The sequence below is a fragment of the Nipponia nippon genome, unplaced genomic scaffold (genome assembly GCF_047370975.1).
Source record: "Nipponia nippon isolate SJK-2023a ecotype South Korea unplaced genomic scaffold, ASM4737097v1 scaffold_3, whole genome shotgun sequence".
Taxonomy (NCBI): domain Eukaryota; kingdom Metazoa; phylum Chordata; class Aves; order Pelecaniformes; family Threskiornithidae; genus Nipponia; species Nipponia nippon.
Genome location: NW_028262347.1, coordinates 34,903,306 through 34,918,829, shown reverse-complemented (window position 1 = coordinate 34,918,829; position 15,524 = coordinate 34,903,306). Strand labels below are relative to the sequence as shown.

Sequence of the window (15,524 nt, the reverse complement as noted above, 5' to 3'; positions counted from 1 at the left end):
CACCAGACAGCTACAGAGCTCAGGAGCTTCCTTGGTGGATTACACTTCTCCAAAACATACCCATGCTAGAGCTGTGTGGCTTACAAAATAATCGGATTTTCCTATAATCATCAAGTCTACTTTCTTTTTTCTTTTTTTTTTTTTATTTTTTCCAAGTCTCATGGTATTTCCTGCCCACCCCAGACCTCCACTAAAACGTAATGAAGTTATTTGAAAGGCATCTCCTCTTTTATTACAAAAAAAGGAGCTGTGGGGGATCTACAGATACAGCCGTGCAGGTACCTCACATACAAAAAGCTGAGAGAAAACAAGAATGTTTTGTTTGCAAAAACAAGGGAGAAAACGCATTGTTTTCAAGTTCTTGGTACTGAACAGTAAAAGTGGCTTATATTCACTTACCCTTTACTGCACAAGGAACTGGCACAAAGGTTAACCACAGTTTTCTCCCCAGAACTTGAAAGAAGGCTGGCTGATATATACCAGAGACTTGAACTTAAAATGAAGCAAGTTCAGAAAAATTAAACTAAAAAATTTAAATTAAAAATCAAATGCATTTAGAAAAATAGGCTCATAGGGTTAGAAAAATATATCTTTGCCCTCCACCTAGTTCCTTCCTGAAACGCTTGCTTGCTGGCTGATTACTGCCCTCCTCCCCCAATATAAAACAAAACAAGAAATCTTTATCTCCAACCTCATTTCAGTGACTCACACCAAAAACATACCCTTTTACTTCCCTGAACTTCTGAGGCATTTAGAAGTGCAATCCTCAAAGCCCCAAGGGAAGTTTGGCATTTCATAATAGCCCAGGAGCCCCACCTGAGGTATGAAGAATGCTTTGAAACATGCCTGTGATTAATTAATTAACATATTGGCACCTAACTAGCTTTTTAACACTCCACCTAATGTTTTAGTTTAGAGCTGCCTGTGCCTGTCACAGAGACTGTGTGGATTGATGCCATTATCTTGTAAAGAATAATGCATTTTACGTCTAAGTAAACATAACAATGTAACATAGACACAGCAACTTGAATTAAGGATTAATTACAATGATTCGTGGTGCTTAAAGAGTAGGCAGTTTACAAAGGGAGGAAGCAATTACTTTTAAAGGCAGGGGTTTTTGCTTCAACGTTTCTGAGCAGTTGCATCATTCTTACTCCTGACAACAAAGTCAAAACCAGCACGTTAGAAAACAGCCCTGCGGATGAGAGTCACAGCTCTGCCCTGACATCTGCTCTCCCCTCTCCCCACGTGAGGCTGGAGCCCTCCACACCTGGGTGCCATAACCTGCGCCCAGGGCGAAGTCCCTCGTGGGCACCAACGGCAGGGAGCAGAGAAGTGATGGGTAATTAACCCAGCAGCCTCATGCTCCACGCTTTCCTTGTGGATGACATGATTCGGGCAGATTTAGGCCCTGCGCACTCTTTCCTGTCAGCTGAGGAACTCAGCTGGGTCACTTCATTTGTAGAAAAAGACGTTTGCTCAAAAAGGGTGAATTATATCAAACCTTCATTGAAGCGTTAACTAAATTACTTGGTTAACCAGGGTATTTTGGAATATTTTTGGTTGTTTAGGTAAGCATGAAACCCACGCAACCATAATAACAAAGTACAACCAAAATACTTAAACAAACACAAATTCTCTTTCTCCCCTTCCAGCTACTAGAATAAATAACTTGTTTGTTGCACATGAGAGAGTCTTAGGCAAGTACTAAATCAAAGGAAGGAGTTTTGCATTTAGCCCTGAGAGTAAGGAGGTTCGTGGCCATCCGTACGTCTTGTGGGAGCACATTTCACCACGCAGCTGTAACTCCAGGGAAAGCTGTCTCCCATGCTGCTGGCTTCCCCGCATGGGTTAAAACACCTTTATTATTGTAGGGGGACTGACAGCAGAGGAGCGCTTCATCAAAGGCGGTGCAGGCACAACCGCTAGTGGGTATCCAGGTGGAATTTTTGGGTTGCTTTCGATCAGCTTGGAAGGGCAGGGTCAGTCTGAAGGTGGTGGCTCTGACTGCTGTCAGGGTCTGTCACCTCCGGCTCCTTGAAGAGGAGCCCATGCAGGGTTGAGAGCAGCCGTCCCTTTTCTTTCTTTTCTAATTTGTGTACTGGTCTTTGCTTTGGTTTGACTACAGAGCGCAAAACTCCTGAAAGACCAGGAAGCACTAAAGTTGTATACCGAATTTGGAGGTGATTTGTGAATGTCCCACAGATCAGTGGAAAGCTCGTTTGCTAATTTAAAACATTTGCTACCTAGTTTGCTAATTTAAAACATGGAAGAAAGGAGTAAGCAGCATAGGATTTCTCTTTGGAAACGGTGCAAAGTCAAGATCTTGCAATTGTGCTCAGCAAAGGAGGTTGCTTGTGGTGATGGGTGAGATGCAACATAAACATCAAAACTGGATCAGCATTCATAAATAAAACCATGAGATAAAAAAGTCTGGTGGAAAACAAGCAAGTGAGATTTAGTTTAGAAAAAAATGCATATAAGAAATAATAACCCTAAATCCTTTGAGAAAGAGCAGCCCTACCAGAAAAGACTGAGTTGAGACTGAATGTCAAAATGTTTATAAGCCTGTTGGTACAGAACTAGGATATGCTGATCTTTCTTGTATGACTCTATATACAGATCTGGATACCTCAATACCGGAATGACAGCCACAAATTGGAAGGAATTCAGCAAAGAGCAACAGAGGAGATAAAAGAGCTACAGAGACTAATGTATGTTGAGAGAGTAAAGAGGTTAACACATAGCCTGAGGGTAAAAGAAAAAAATGGTAACTCTTACAAAATATTTGAAAAGTGTGAACAGCAAGGAATTAAGCTGTTTAGATTGCTACACTAAGAAGTAAGAATAGTGGAAGTAAGAATAGTACCTTATCCTACCCATTGTATTACTAAAGAAATATAAACATCATGTATTGAGTAGTCTCATTTGGAGGCGGAAATTAGGAACCAGATTTGTTTCAAATCTGTTGTTCCTATGTTTGTTTTCCACTTCTTTACACACTAGTGTAATTTTTTCTCTAGAATAACAGCACCATAGTATACTGAATTGCTTCCCCAGAAGATTTTGCTCTCTCTCTCTCTCTCAATATACTTATAGGGTAGCCAAGATACAAGAGTGGATTTTTTTTTTACTGCTGATTGAGCATCTCTCATTTCCACTCTCCCCACATTTCCAAACTCTGCATTCTAGGAGTTACTATGTTTCCTCTCAGCAACAAATGCATTACAACCACAGCCAATGTCACGGGTGCTTAAGACTCAGGCACGTCCTACAGAGATGAGTCTTGATGCAGCATTTCATCATGGACTATGTGAACAATTCTATGCCATTGCAAATGGCCAAGTTTTTCTCGTGATTACATTTCTCTTGCTAGGCTTGAAGGTACATTTGTAACCAGAGCTCCATTGCCTTGACAGGATCATAATTGACAGGCTAATCAAAAATAGCTGATGACAGCATTTGTTTTTCAAGGGAAGGAAATAGCCTTTGAAGGGCATTTCCACCCATCAGATTTCATTATGCAACACTAAAACACATCTTTCTGAGCATCTGGAGATTTCACATCCTGCATCTTTGTAAAGTGCAAACTTCACTCTTTCCTAAAGGAATGATGGGTGAGAAAAAAATACCAGGTATAAATTCCAGAACCTGCTTTTCTCCTCCTCCCTTAAAATTTTCACAGTCAATGGTACAGTCTGAGTCAACAAGACTCAGCTGATTCAAACTCTCTAGTATGATCATATTTTTATTAGACACTCTTCACAACTTTTATTCTCACTACATGGTACAAAACACTGCATTTTCAACAAGAACCACCTGCATAAAATGTTACATTGATCATTTAGGATTCTCAGTTAGTTCTGAAAAGGTTAGAGGAAAAATTGGAAGAAAAATAATAATCACAGTTATGTGAAATCTATGATATTCAAACCATGCTAATCACAAGCTGTATATACTGATTATATATTTGTATGGAAATCTAGTCATAAAGGATCATTGAAACACAAATTCACACTGTATGCTACCAATTTCCTTCTTGGAAAATATAACTTACTTATCTAAAGATCAATTTTTATTTTTGTCAAATATTTGGATAACAAACGCAGTGAGAAATTCCAGGCTCAATTACTCTTCTTCCACATAGCTTCCCTTGACGAAAGTTAATCTATTACTATTACACTACCTGTTAATTATAGTTTAAATCCTGCATAAGATTGGCTTTATGACCAAATTTTGTAGTTCTTAGTTGAGAAAAATTACATTTGAAACCAAGAGGAATGTTGACAAATCAGAACCACAAACTGCAGTCCTGCACAGTTACAAGCTGTGCAGTTGTTTGTTTGTATATGAAAACGGCAGTATAAATGAGTCCAAAATCTAAATTAAGAGCACCAATTTAGAAAGAAAATGTGTCCCAAAAGAGTCAAAGACTCAATGACTTGCTTATTATTTTTAACCTCTCGGATTCTTTTATAAGTTCAGCTGTGGGTGACAACACAGAAAAGCTGCTGCATTTTCTCAGTTGTTTGGTGGCTGTAAGTGATGTAGGTTGGTGGTCACTACTGGAGAGCCGGCCACAACGAGAAACTGCCCCTGCAGCTGGCAGCGATTTGTGCACTTGTTCAGGAGATGGGAAGCCATCTACAAAGTGACTCTGGTCTCTGCTGGGGCCTGGGCACACACTGGTCACCCTCCCAATGCCTCTGCCCAGGCTCAGCTTCTCCCGTAGCAAAACGTCAAGGGTGTGAGCCTGAATTCACTGGAGGCTATGGCAAGGCTTGCACTGATTTCATACACTATGACTATGTCACACCCTGGTTTCAGACAGTAGAATTATCAACCTGATGTTTTCCATCACATCATCAGCAGTTAAAAAGGGAAGCAGGAGACTGAAAAATGAAGTGCCATATGGAACAAAACACCAGGAGGGGACTGATCCGCTATGCATGCACCCTCCTCAGCATCCCGTCCCTCTGTTGTTACGGGGACACTCAACGCTTTGCAGCTGAGAATATTTTGAAAAGCCAGATTTGTACGCAGCCAGCTCTGATAGGCTTGACCTGTTGAGTTGTCCATGTCTTACCAGCAGAAGTATTAATCACTTACGGGGGGTGTTAACCCCATAGCAAGGAAATACAGCTATGCCATTACTCTACGCACACCAAGGCAGGTAATACATTGCATGAGACTGGATTCTGTTCCGTCCAATAATCTGACCTTTGTAAAAAAGAAAGAGCCTATTAGGAATTAACGTACTGCAGATAGAAATGTCTGCTTGCATTCCTCTTTCACAGACGTGTTTGGCGCCTGAGGTATTAACTTTCAGACTTTGTTTCTTTTTACTGCATATTCGTCTGCAGTACTGTTGCCTGCAAATGCGGTGCAGCAGAAAAACAAACTGTGTTGCCTTTGCCTTTTCCCAGTTCTTTTAGATGAAAGGTGGTTCATTCATAAGATCATAAGTGATCTTAATAATTTCTTATATGAGACGCCATAACCTAATGAGAGTTTATTTTCAATTTTCATCAGAACTATAACCCATATTAAGTTTCTATTTATAAGTAACAGATTTTTTTAATGCTCCAGTAGCAATAAAATAAACAGCATTGTAATGAAGTGTCTCTGGAAAACAAGATGAAAATAATAAATGCTTAGACACAAAACTAAAGGCAAATCATTGTTGTCTAATAAAAATACAATTGCTTCCAAAAATATTACATCCTTATCTGGTTCAGAGCTACATTATACACTATTTTGATTAGGCTTCTTGCATAAATAATAAACAGCTCTTATTTTGCAGACACAAGAATGAAAAATATATTCAGCAGGATGTTACTCACAAACCACCCAAAAGATAGTTTTGACCATAATGCAAAGAAATCAATCTGACCAATGAACTGTACAATCTACGTTCTGAAAACTCTCTGTTCCGTAAAATAGAATTTGCTAAATTTCTTCAGAACTAATGTATTTCTTAGTTCATACATGAACATAACATTAAGTTCAATCCAGTAATTTTTTTTTTTATATATAGTTGAGAATATGTTTTGATTATATATCTTTCCCTGTGTTCCAATGCATTTTTGGTAGTTCTATTCCTTTATCCTTATTTTGCAAACATAACCATGCAGGTCTGTTTTGACACTAGCAGGTTACAATGCTAAGGCAAACATCAAGAACTGTATAACTTGATCAGTCCCTATTCATTTTTTGCTGTTTGTAAAACAGTAGCTAACAAGCATGAGCACCGCTGTATAATGCATATTATATCCATGTGTATAATGTATATTATATTCATTCAATATTAAGCAAAAAATAATTTCAATAGCAGGATGTAACTGCTTATACATTATTAAATAAAGGAAGCTGGAAAGAACATTTATGTGAATACACTCCAGAAAAGAGTAAATGGCAGGAGAATACTTAGGGCAGAAGTCATTTCACCATCTTCTAACATGACAGCTACTGTGTGTTCACATATGCACAGCTACTCAGTGCAGGAAAGCTGAGATTAAAAGCTCCTGTGCATGAATACATGTGGACAATGATGTTAACACTAGTCACTCAAAAAGGGATAAAGAGGCAATGGGTCAAAAAAAAGGAAGTTATTTTTGTTAGCAGCATTATCCTCATGTATTCACTAGCACCAGAGCTTTTAAGGCTTTGAGAGCAGAATTCCTTATTCTGTACGCATGGCCAAAAAAAGGCTCACACAGACCATAATAAACAAGCACTTTCACACAGTGAAGCGGTTACAGTATTTACCTTCCTGAGATGGATGTTACTGGAAATGATGCGTATTTGAAAAAACACTTATTTTCCCCTACATAAAATACAAAGCGTTTTTTATTATTATCATTTTTTGCTCATTGTTTAAAGCTACTTCTAGGTATCTCTGGATTTCTAGCTTAAGATCCCCTGCAGGGAATCCATTCTAGATGGAGTTTCATTATGATATTTCAAAAAAAGAAAATCTTTCCTTGGCATTTTCTCAGGTCTATCTGGTGCTATAATGTATCAGTAGCCATTGGTCAACTGTTTACTATGAACCAGAGTGGCACCTGCTATTCTGCTATAGAAAGGTATATTGATCTGGATGTTATGCAGTTAATTTGGTGATGTTTTTATTTCATTTTTCAGCATCAGTTCTACTCATTTCAAACAGCTGTACAGAACAGGGTGTTGTTATTGTACAGGTAATAGTCAATTGTAAAGAAAACCTCATCCAAACATTCTTATTTACAACTCATTATGTCTGCAAACTGAAATAGGCAAATTCAGACACAAACTCTCATGCTCCTACCTTCTTAGTTTACCCCAGTGAGAAATGAGCCCCTTCTTTTCTGTCTTGCCATGAATTTTAGCCCCTATTCCTTTGCATACACAGAAGGGGGAGCTCCCATGTGGGATTATACTCCTTGAACTGTCTCCCTGCCATCACCATTGCCACTCTCACTCCTGATCCCCGGTGGGCAGAGAAGCAACACACCAGTGAAGGGACACAGTATCCTTCACATGTACTGGAGCTTCCTCAGAGAAATTAGCAACATTACATTAATGCACTTGATTGCACAGATCTAAAGATCATAGGATCATAGAATCACAAAATCATAGAATCATAGAATCGTTAAGGTTGGAAAAGACCCTTAAGATCATCGAGTCCAACCGTTAACGTAGCACTGCCAAGTCCACCACTAAACCATGTCCTCAAGCACCACATCTACCCATCTTTTGAATACCTCCAGGGATGGAGACTCAACCACTTCCCTGGGCAGCCTGTTCAAATGCCTGACCACCCTTTCGGTGAAGAAGTTTTTCCTAATATCCAACCTAAACTTCCCCTGGCACAGCTTGAGGCTCTTTCCTCTCGTCCTATCGCTTGTTACTAGGGAGAAGAGACTGACCCCCACCTCGCTACAACCTCCTTTCAGGTAGTTGTAGAGAGCAATAAGGTCTCCCCTCAGCCTCCTTTTCTCCAGGCTAAACAGCCCCAGCTCCCTCAGCTGCTCCTCATAAGACTTGTGCTCTAGACCCTTCACCAACTTTGTTGCCCTCCTCTGGACACGCTCCAGCACCTCAATGTCCTTCTTGTAGTGAGGGGCCCAAAACTGAACACAGTACTCGAGGTGCGGCCTCACCAATGCCGAGTACAGGGGCACTATCACCTCCCTGGTCCTACTGGCCACACTATTCCTGATACAAGGCAGGATGCCACTGGCCTTCTTGGCCACCTGAGCACACTGCTGGCTCATGTTCAGGGAGCTGTTGACCAACACCCCCAGGTACTTTTCAGCCAGGCAGCTCTCCAGCCACTCCTCCCCAAGCCTGTAGTGTTGCATGGGGTTGTTGTGACTCAAGTGCAGGACCCAATGAGTCCCATCTGAAAAGTTTCCTTTGACAGCCACCACATGGGACCTCAGTGGGCAAGAGGATCAGCACCCATGCAGCTCCAGCCTCTGTCTTGACCCTGCTGAGAACTCTCCTGGCCAGAAGTCAAAGTGACTCGCTCTGGCTGGGACAGCTCTGCATCATGAAACCATTAAATCATTAATCACATTAAATCATTAATCACATTAAATCATTACCTCTCCTCTTCTGAAAAAGGTGAAGGTGAATTCTTCTCTCTCAAACCTTTCCTTGCTTTTACCCACAACAACAGATGAGCAAAGCCCCAAACCAAGAAAACCTGACACATCCTTTCACTAATATCACTTCAGTACACTATTTTACCCTAATTAGCTCATAGTTACATTACAGATACTTGTCTGGAAACTTGTCTTGCCTCACTAGATAACAATGAGTAGAAATTTCACAACAAACACACAGATGAATCTTCTGTTAGCCATGGGTATAAATCCCAACTGTAGTATTCTATTAATACATTTCTAAACTGAATATCTCTATTCCAGTTAATTTCCAATTTTAATCATCTAGATTTTAAACCAGCTGTCCCCAAGTAAGGATGTGAAAGCTGACTTACTTCCTCTTCAGATGAAAACCAGACAGCCCTTTCTGTTCACAGAGAAATAATATGACTCACTCATTATTTTTTAAAACTACTCTATGGAAAGCAATAAGATTTGGAGATGCTTAGAAGGAAAGAAAAGTCACTGAAAGAAGATTATTCTCACCAGCTCCACGGACCATCAATACCTTTCTCTGTGCTCCCTACAAGGGATTTGTTTCTTTCTCAGGACGGGAGTAGAAAGCATAAGAACAGGGATCACAACTTTTCCAAAATATCTGAATAATGAAAAGAAAAAAGGAAAAAAAAAGCTTTGGTGGCCAGTATACTGGGATGCTAGACAACAGATGGCACTTCTGGGTTCTGTCAAACACTTTGTGAGTGACCTTGGGTTAAGTCAAAATCCCTCTGGGCCCCAAGTCCATACGTTAAGCAGGAATAACAGTAATACCATATTTGTAGAGATAGTTCCTTAGTGTAATAGCTGTCTCCTAGTAAGTCCATGTCAGGCACCTAGGACATTATTGACCTCTTCTCTGGGTTGACACTGCTGTATGACGTAGGCAACTATGATGATGCAATAGTTGCTCAAATACTTTCTGCGCAATATCATAACATCTAATGCAGATCCATTTAACCTTGTGCACTTATTCAGTCCCAAATAAAATAGTGTCTGAGCATATCTAACCTGCCTGTGTTTAAGTACCCACTTCAGGTGGGCAACTGCTTGCAGAAGAAAGAAATATTAATGTATAAGGAGGGTAAGAAATAGTTTCTCATGAGATCTTGGGCATCTAAGTTAGATGTAAGTGGTTATTAAATGCCCAAGCCCAAACTGCAAGTCTTGAAACACCATCAGTGATGAGTGGTGTCCCTCGGGGGTCTGTATTGGGACCAGTACTGTTTAATATCTTCATCAATGACATAGACAGTGGGATTGAGTGCACCCTCAGCGAGTCTGCAGACGACACCAAGCTGAGTGTTGCGATTGACACGCCTGAGGGACGGGATGCCATCCAGAGGGACCTGGACAAGCTGGAGAAGTGGGCCCATGTGAACCTCATAAGGTTCACAAGGACAAGTGCAGGGTCCTGCACCTGGGTTGGGGCAACCCCCGCTATCAGTACAGGCTGCGGGATGAAGAGATTGAGAGCAGCCTTGCAAGGAAGGACTTGGGGGTACTGGTGGATGAAAAACTGGACATGAGCTGGCAATATGCACTCGCAGCACAGAAAGCCAACCGTATCCTGGGCTGCATCAAAAGAAGCGTGGCCAGGAGGTCAAGGAAAGCAATTCTGCCCCTCTACTCCGCTCCAGTGAGACTCCACACGGAGTACTGCGTCCAGCTCTGGGGTCCTCAGCACAGGAAAGACATGGACCTGTTGTAGCACGTCCAGAGGAGGGCCATAAAAATTATCAGAGGGCTGGAACACCTCTCCTATGAGGACAGGCTGAGAGATTTGGGGGTTTTTAGGCTGGAGAAGAAAAGGCTCCAGGGAGACCTTACTGCAGCCTTTCAATACTTAAAGGGGGCTTGTAACAAAGATGGGGACAGACTTTTCAGTAGGGCCTGTTGCGATAGGAAAAGGGGTAATGGTTTTAAACTAAAGGAGGGTAGATTCAGGCTAGATATAAGGAAGACATTTTTTACGATGAGGGTGGTGAAACACTGGAACAGTTTGCCCAGAGAGGTCGTAGATGCCCCATCCCTGGAAACATTCAAGGTCAGGTTGAATGGGGCTCTGAGCAACCTGATGTAGTTGAAGATGTCCCTGCTCATTGCAGGGGAGGTTGGACTAGATGACCTTTAAAGGTCCCTTCCAACCCAAACCATTCTGTGATTCTATGACTCTATCTTTCCTGCTGCCTAATCCTGTATGCACCTACATCTTCATCAGCAGAGTTCTTCAGTTGTCTGCACATGACCCAAAGTCACCAGCAACTGCTCCGTGACCCACTTCCTATGATACCTGCCGTGCCACTGTGCATGCTTCCTAGTGCTGTGTGGCACATGAACACACTCCCTACACCTATAGGAGCAAGCACTGGAGAAAGTATTGCAGCAGCTGCTATGTCGCTTAAAGGAGGAGAAAAGTCCTGTTACACAATAGCTTAGCAATTACAGCAGATAAGGAAAACTTGCACCCAGATCCCAAGCGAGTGCAAATACACCTCTGCTGTCTCTCAGAGATGGCCTGAAGCGGGAGGAGAGGCTATGCTGCAGAAAGGGTGTCCCTGAAGCAGTCACACTGCACATGGCATAAGTGATGATCCTATAATTTGAGTGCAAGAAAGAGCCTGTGTGACTCTCCAGTCAAGGAGTCACATACTGGCCAAGAAGGCAGGACACCTGAGTTTCCAAACCTGCTCCAGGTACAATAATAAGTAAACAGCTTTGTGTCATCCATGGTAGAAGAGAAGGTCAAGCAAATCTCAAGTACTCACACCTACTCACATACATGCATGTATATAAATGTGTCCTAAGAAAAAGGAGTCACTACACATAATTTTTTAGACTAATAGTGAAGGTACCTAACTCTAAGGAAGACTCCTGACTGGAGGAAGGCTCCACCTACAACCTAGAGTTAGCTCAAAAGCTGAGTAAAGAAATGGGGCTCAGAACATACTTCATAATAAAGAAAAACTGGGAAAGAGCAAGGACTGTTGGTCAGAGGTCTGCAACAGCTTCCATGTAAGGAAACAATCAAATAATTCAGGACTCCACAGTCTGGGAAACAGATGACCAAGGGATGGGGCAGAAGCGTGTGAAATCATAAGTGTTATGGAGAGGGCAGTCTGGCACCAATTTTGTACTGCATATACCAACTCAAGAGTGAGGGATATCAAATGAAGCTCCAAATCAGAATTCAAACTGAACTGAAAAGTGTAGCTCTCATTAAATGGGTGGAATTCCTTGCAAGGAACATCAAAGATGCTAAAAGTTTATATGGGCTTAAGCAGCTATCAGATCACCTTTTCCTATGTTCTTCCCTAAGCATCCACTTAAGAGTATTGGTAGTTTGGAGGTAGGAATATGTTTTAATTCAGGAAAAAGAACAAAAACAGTCTCTCACATCACAAATTTTACAGTCAAGTTCCCTGGATCTGGGGAAACTGCAGGAGTCAGCCTACCTGAAGTGCTAGTGATGAGGCTCACTCTCGAAAATCACCTTCATGATCAGAATGCCTCCATGTCAGACAAGTATCATAGACAGCATGCTGGCTGGGTGAATCCACGTTCTGACCCAGCACAGCCGTTCTTATGTTCACCCAGCCCCATGGTATCACTATTGATTATCAGAGTCAACTGATATTGACTATCAGTATCAACTTGTTTCAGTATCTAACTCCATGCACACCCCTGCTTTGGCATCCACTCGATAGGTATTACTTACCTAGAAGGTACGTTGGCATTGCAGGTTTGAGTGTTGCAAGCTTTTCTTCTAATTGGAGCTAACACTTAAAGCCAGCTTCACATTGCCCAGTTGGCAGTCCAACACCTGAAAAATGGAGCCTCTTAGTCTGTTAAGACACTAAGCTGGGAGCTTAAACATCATATAGAGTGGGGAAAGGCATTCCTAAGGAACAAGCTAAAAACCCCTGCTGAGTGGGGAGCTACCTAGAGGTAGCCAATAGGAAATACATTTTTTCAGGAATACACTAAGAGCCACCCTCTCCAGGGTTTAGACACACTAAATACTTCCAATGGGTCAAGACACGGATCTTAAAAGGCAACTGAGCCTATCTGGAACAAGGCACAGGTGCTGAAATAAACATTCATCATCATACTAAACCACCTATGGTCTTGTAGCTTTAAAAGTTACACAGGTTTTATAACCTCTCACTTTACTTAACTCCTATTTAGATTGCACAGAAGTGTCAACTGGGTATTTTGGATCTTGCTCTTAATACAAACATGTCTTGAGAGGAGAATCAGTTAGCTAAACAGAAAGAGTCTGATGAAAACTTTATTAAAGTAGATGGAATTAACTCCATTGTACATCCTACTCTAGGAATATATGAACCTTATGGAGTTTGAGTTTTTGTGAACCTAAGGGATTTTTAAACTCTCTGAGGGCTTGCAAAATGAATTTGGTCTCTTTTTACTCTGTCATTTAAACTCATAGTTTGTTTTATTTCATATAAGGATAATTCAATTTTTTAAAAACCACAAAAAATGTTTTTCTAGCTTCAGACAATCATGTGCAATGTATTAAGGACAGAACAGCCTCCAAGTCCAAGGTTTGGCACAGTCTCAGTCCTAAAGAGACATACTTACAAAAATTGGGATTTTTTTCTTTTCCTTTTCTCTGCTGCTTTCCCAGGGTGTCTCTTTCTTTTTCACACAGTCAGCTCTCTGCTTCTTTTCTCACCCTGTTTTTCACCACATATACTTCTGTCTTCTCCCTTTTTCACAGTCACCCTTAAAGAGATAAGTAAGATGTGCTCCCCATAATGCTGGAGTCAACGTCAAAATTTTTAATGAATAATATTTCAGCAGGTTTGAAATCTGTCAGAATGTTTTAGCCCACGTCTAATAAGAACAGGATGTCCGTGGATTATTTCCAGCACTCTCTCTTGTGCGTTTATCGCTTCTGATTCAGAAGCACTGCGTTTTGAATAGCACCAGGCCAAACCTTCAAGAAGTATTCACTCAAATTAAAATTTGAATTTTTTTGGATGTGTTTGTGCTCCCTTTTGCATTCACTCATCATGAATATGCCAATATGTGTAATGATGCCAGAACTGGTTAGCGTCAGAAGTTAATTTTAACTAAATACATAAAAAATTCAACATCTGGGAAGGACCCCAAGATCAAAAAGAATTCCTAGAATTTATCAGGAAAAGTTTTTGAATAAATTTGAGATAGCTGTAAACAGTTAATGGGGATTTCTTTAAGAAAAAAATCTAATTTACACAGGTATGTATCAGTAAAGTACTCAGCACAAATATTGAGCATACGCTTTATCAGAGACAGAGTTGAATTAATGGCTCATTCAGCTACTCCGAAGCAACAGTCCAACCTCCAGAGCCGCCAACCACCAGCACCAGGAGGAACTTTAAAACTGAAGCAAGTTTCTATTATTGTGGCACGTCATCATGCACATCACCAGTAGTGACACACACCTCAAATCTTACCTATCCTTACCTATCCTCCTGCAAAACGTCTAAAACACTGGTTTCTAACCAGCTTCCTTCCTCAGACACAGATAATTCAAAGTCCAACAGCATCTTCCAAGCAGCCTCTGCTTTCTGCTACTTGAGAGTCATAGACAACTACAATGAAAAAGGAATGTAGAAATCAGCTTAATGTACCTAATCTGCAAAATTATATTATTTCTTGCAGAGAAGAGTTATTTTATAAAACAGAGTTTATCAAATAGCCCCCAAAATATACTAGACAACCTCCTCAGTCTAGTTCCCTTATCAGACCTTCTCCAGGTCACTTAAAATCATTGCAGATACAGGCCAGTTTGAAGAAATTAAAAGCTAATTCTTGAAGGCGAAAATGTTCAAAGACAGAAAAATTGAACATTTAAAAAGCAAGATAACTTCCAAAGAATAGTAAATAATGTGCTATCAGAGGCATAAGTTTTACAAGTCACATTTTTTACGCGAAGAAAGAGGTGCATTCTCACGCCAGCAAACGCTGTTGTTCCTGAGCCTCATTTGTGCAGAGGATGCAGTTTATTGGTTCTTTCTTGTGTCACAAAATGTATAGTGGTTCACAGGCTACAGTGATTCAATTTTCCATATTTTGACAGACTGCAACTGCTTCTCCAGACTGTAAAATAAAATCCTTTTCTTGTGTCCCAGTGCAGAGCCTCATGCCTCCCTGACCAGCAGAAGGTCAGAAGGGTTGCAGTGCTGGCCACTCTGCACTGCCTTAGATGTTCACGTAAAAAAACAGGAGGTGATCATCGATTTTGGGCATACTTTATTTCACACATGTATACATTTAGAAACATTTGTTGCATCAGAGCTACTGCCAGAAACCAAGTAAGTAGATTTTGGCTCTGAATTTACCTTTTTGTTGCATTTTTAAGGAAAAGTCTGACAACACAAGTCAATCTATTCTCAGCTTACAGTCTTTTAAAGCACAGTGATAAACTCCCTATTACTGACAGCAGCATTAGCATTAGCATTTGCCTATTACTGTGTTGCCTGGAAGTCCTTGGCAGAAATCAGGATTCTGCCTGTCTAGATGCTGCAAACAGGACTTCGTGAAGAAGGTCAGTATTAACTGTTGATTATTAGTTAGCTGTAACCAGAACCACTGCTCAAAGGAAAATTTTGGAAAATCTTAGACCCACATTCAAACTAGCTGCTCTGGCCACTTCTGTGGTAATTGCTTAGTCTGCATTCTTGAAACCCTTAGTTGCTAACTCTGACTGGCTTTAAACTGGAGCCCCTTTTCCTGTGAAAATCCCAAGACGCAGAATCAACAGGAACAATGGAGGAGAAGAGGATGTTATTCTACTCCACAAAGTATTAACTGAACCCAGAATCAAGATAGAGGCTGCACCGAAATGCAAGGAAACTGCAGTTTTATATA

The 15,524-nt window shown here is 40.9% G+C and overlaps 1 long non-coding RNA gene across 2 annotated transcripts in view; it reads right to left on the bottom strand.

The window, feature by feature from the left end:
* LOC148054547 (uncharacterized) overlaps nucleotides 1-14,240 on the bottom strand; it is a 52,046-nt gene extending 37,806 nt beyond the window's left edge. The window contains exons 1-4 of one of the 2 annotated variants that reach the window (XR_015706278.1): nucleotides 14,118-14,240; nucleotides 13,248-13,391; nucleotides 12,364-12,468; nucleotides 9,211-9,246 (exon numbers count right to left, since the gene is read on the bottom strand). This is a non-coding gene — a long non-coding RNA (uncharacterized LOC148054547). Of the gene's footprint in view, nucleotides 1-9,210; nucleotides 9,247-12,363; nucleotides 12,469-13,247; nucleotides 13,392-14,117 lie in introns of those variants that run through there. The other variant, XR_015706277.1, reaches the window with a different exon arrangement.
* Nucleotides 14,241-15,524: the final 1,284 nt, after the last annotated feature.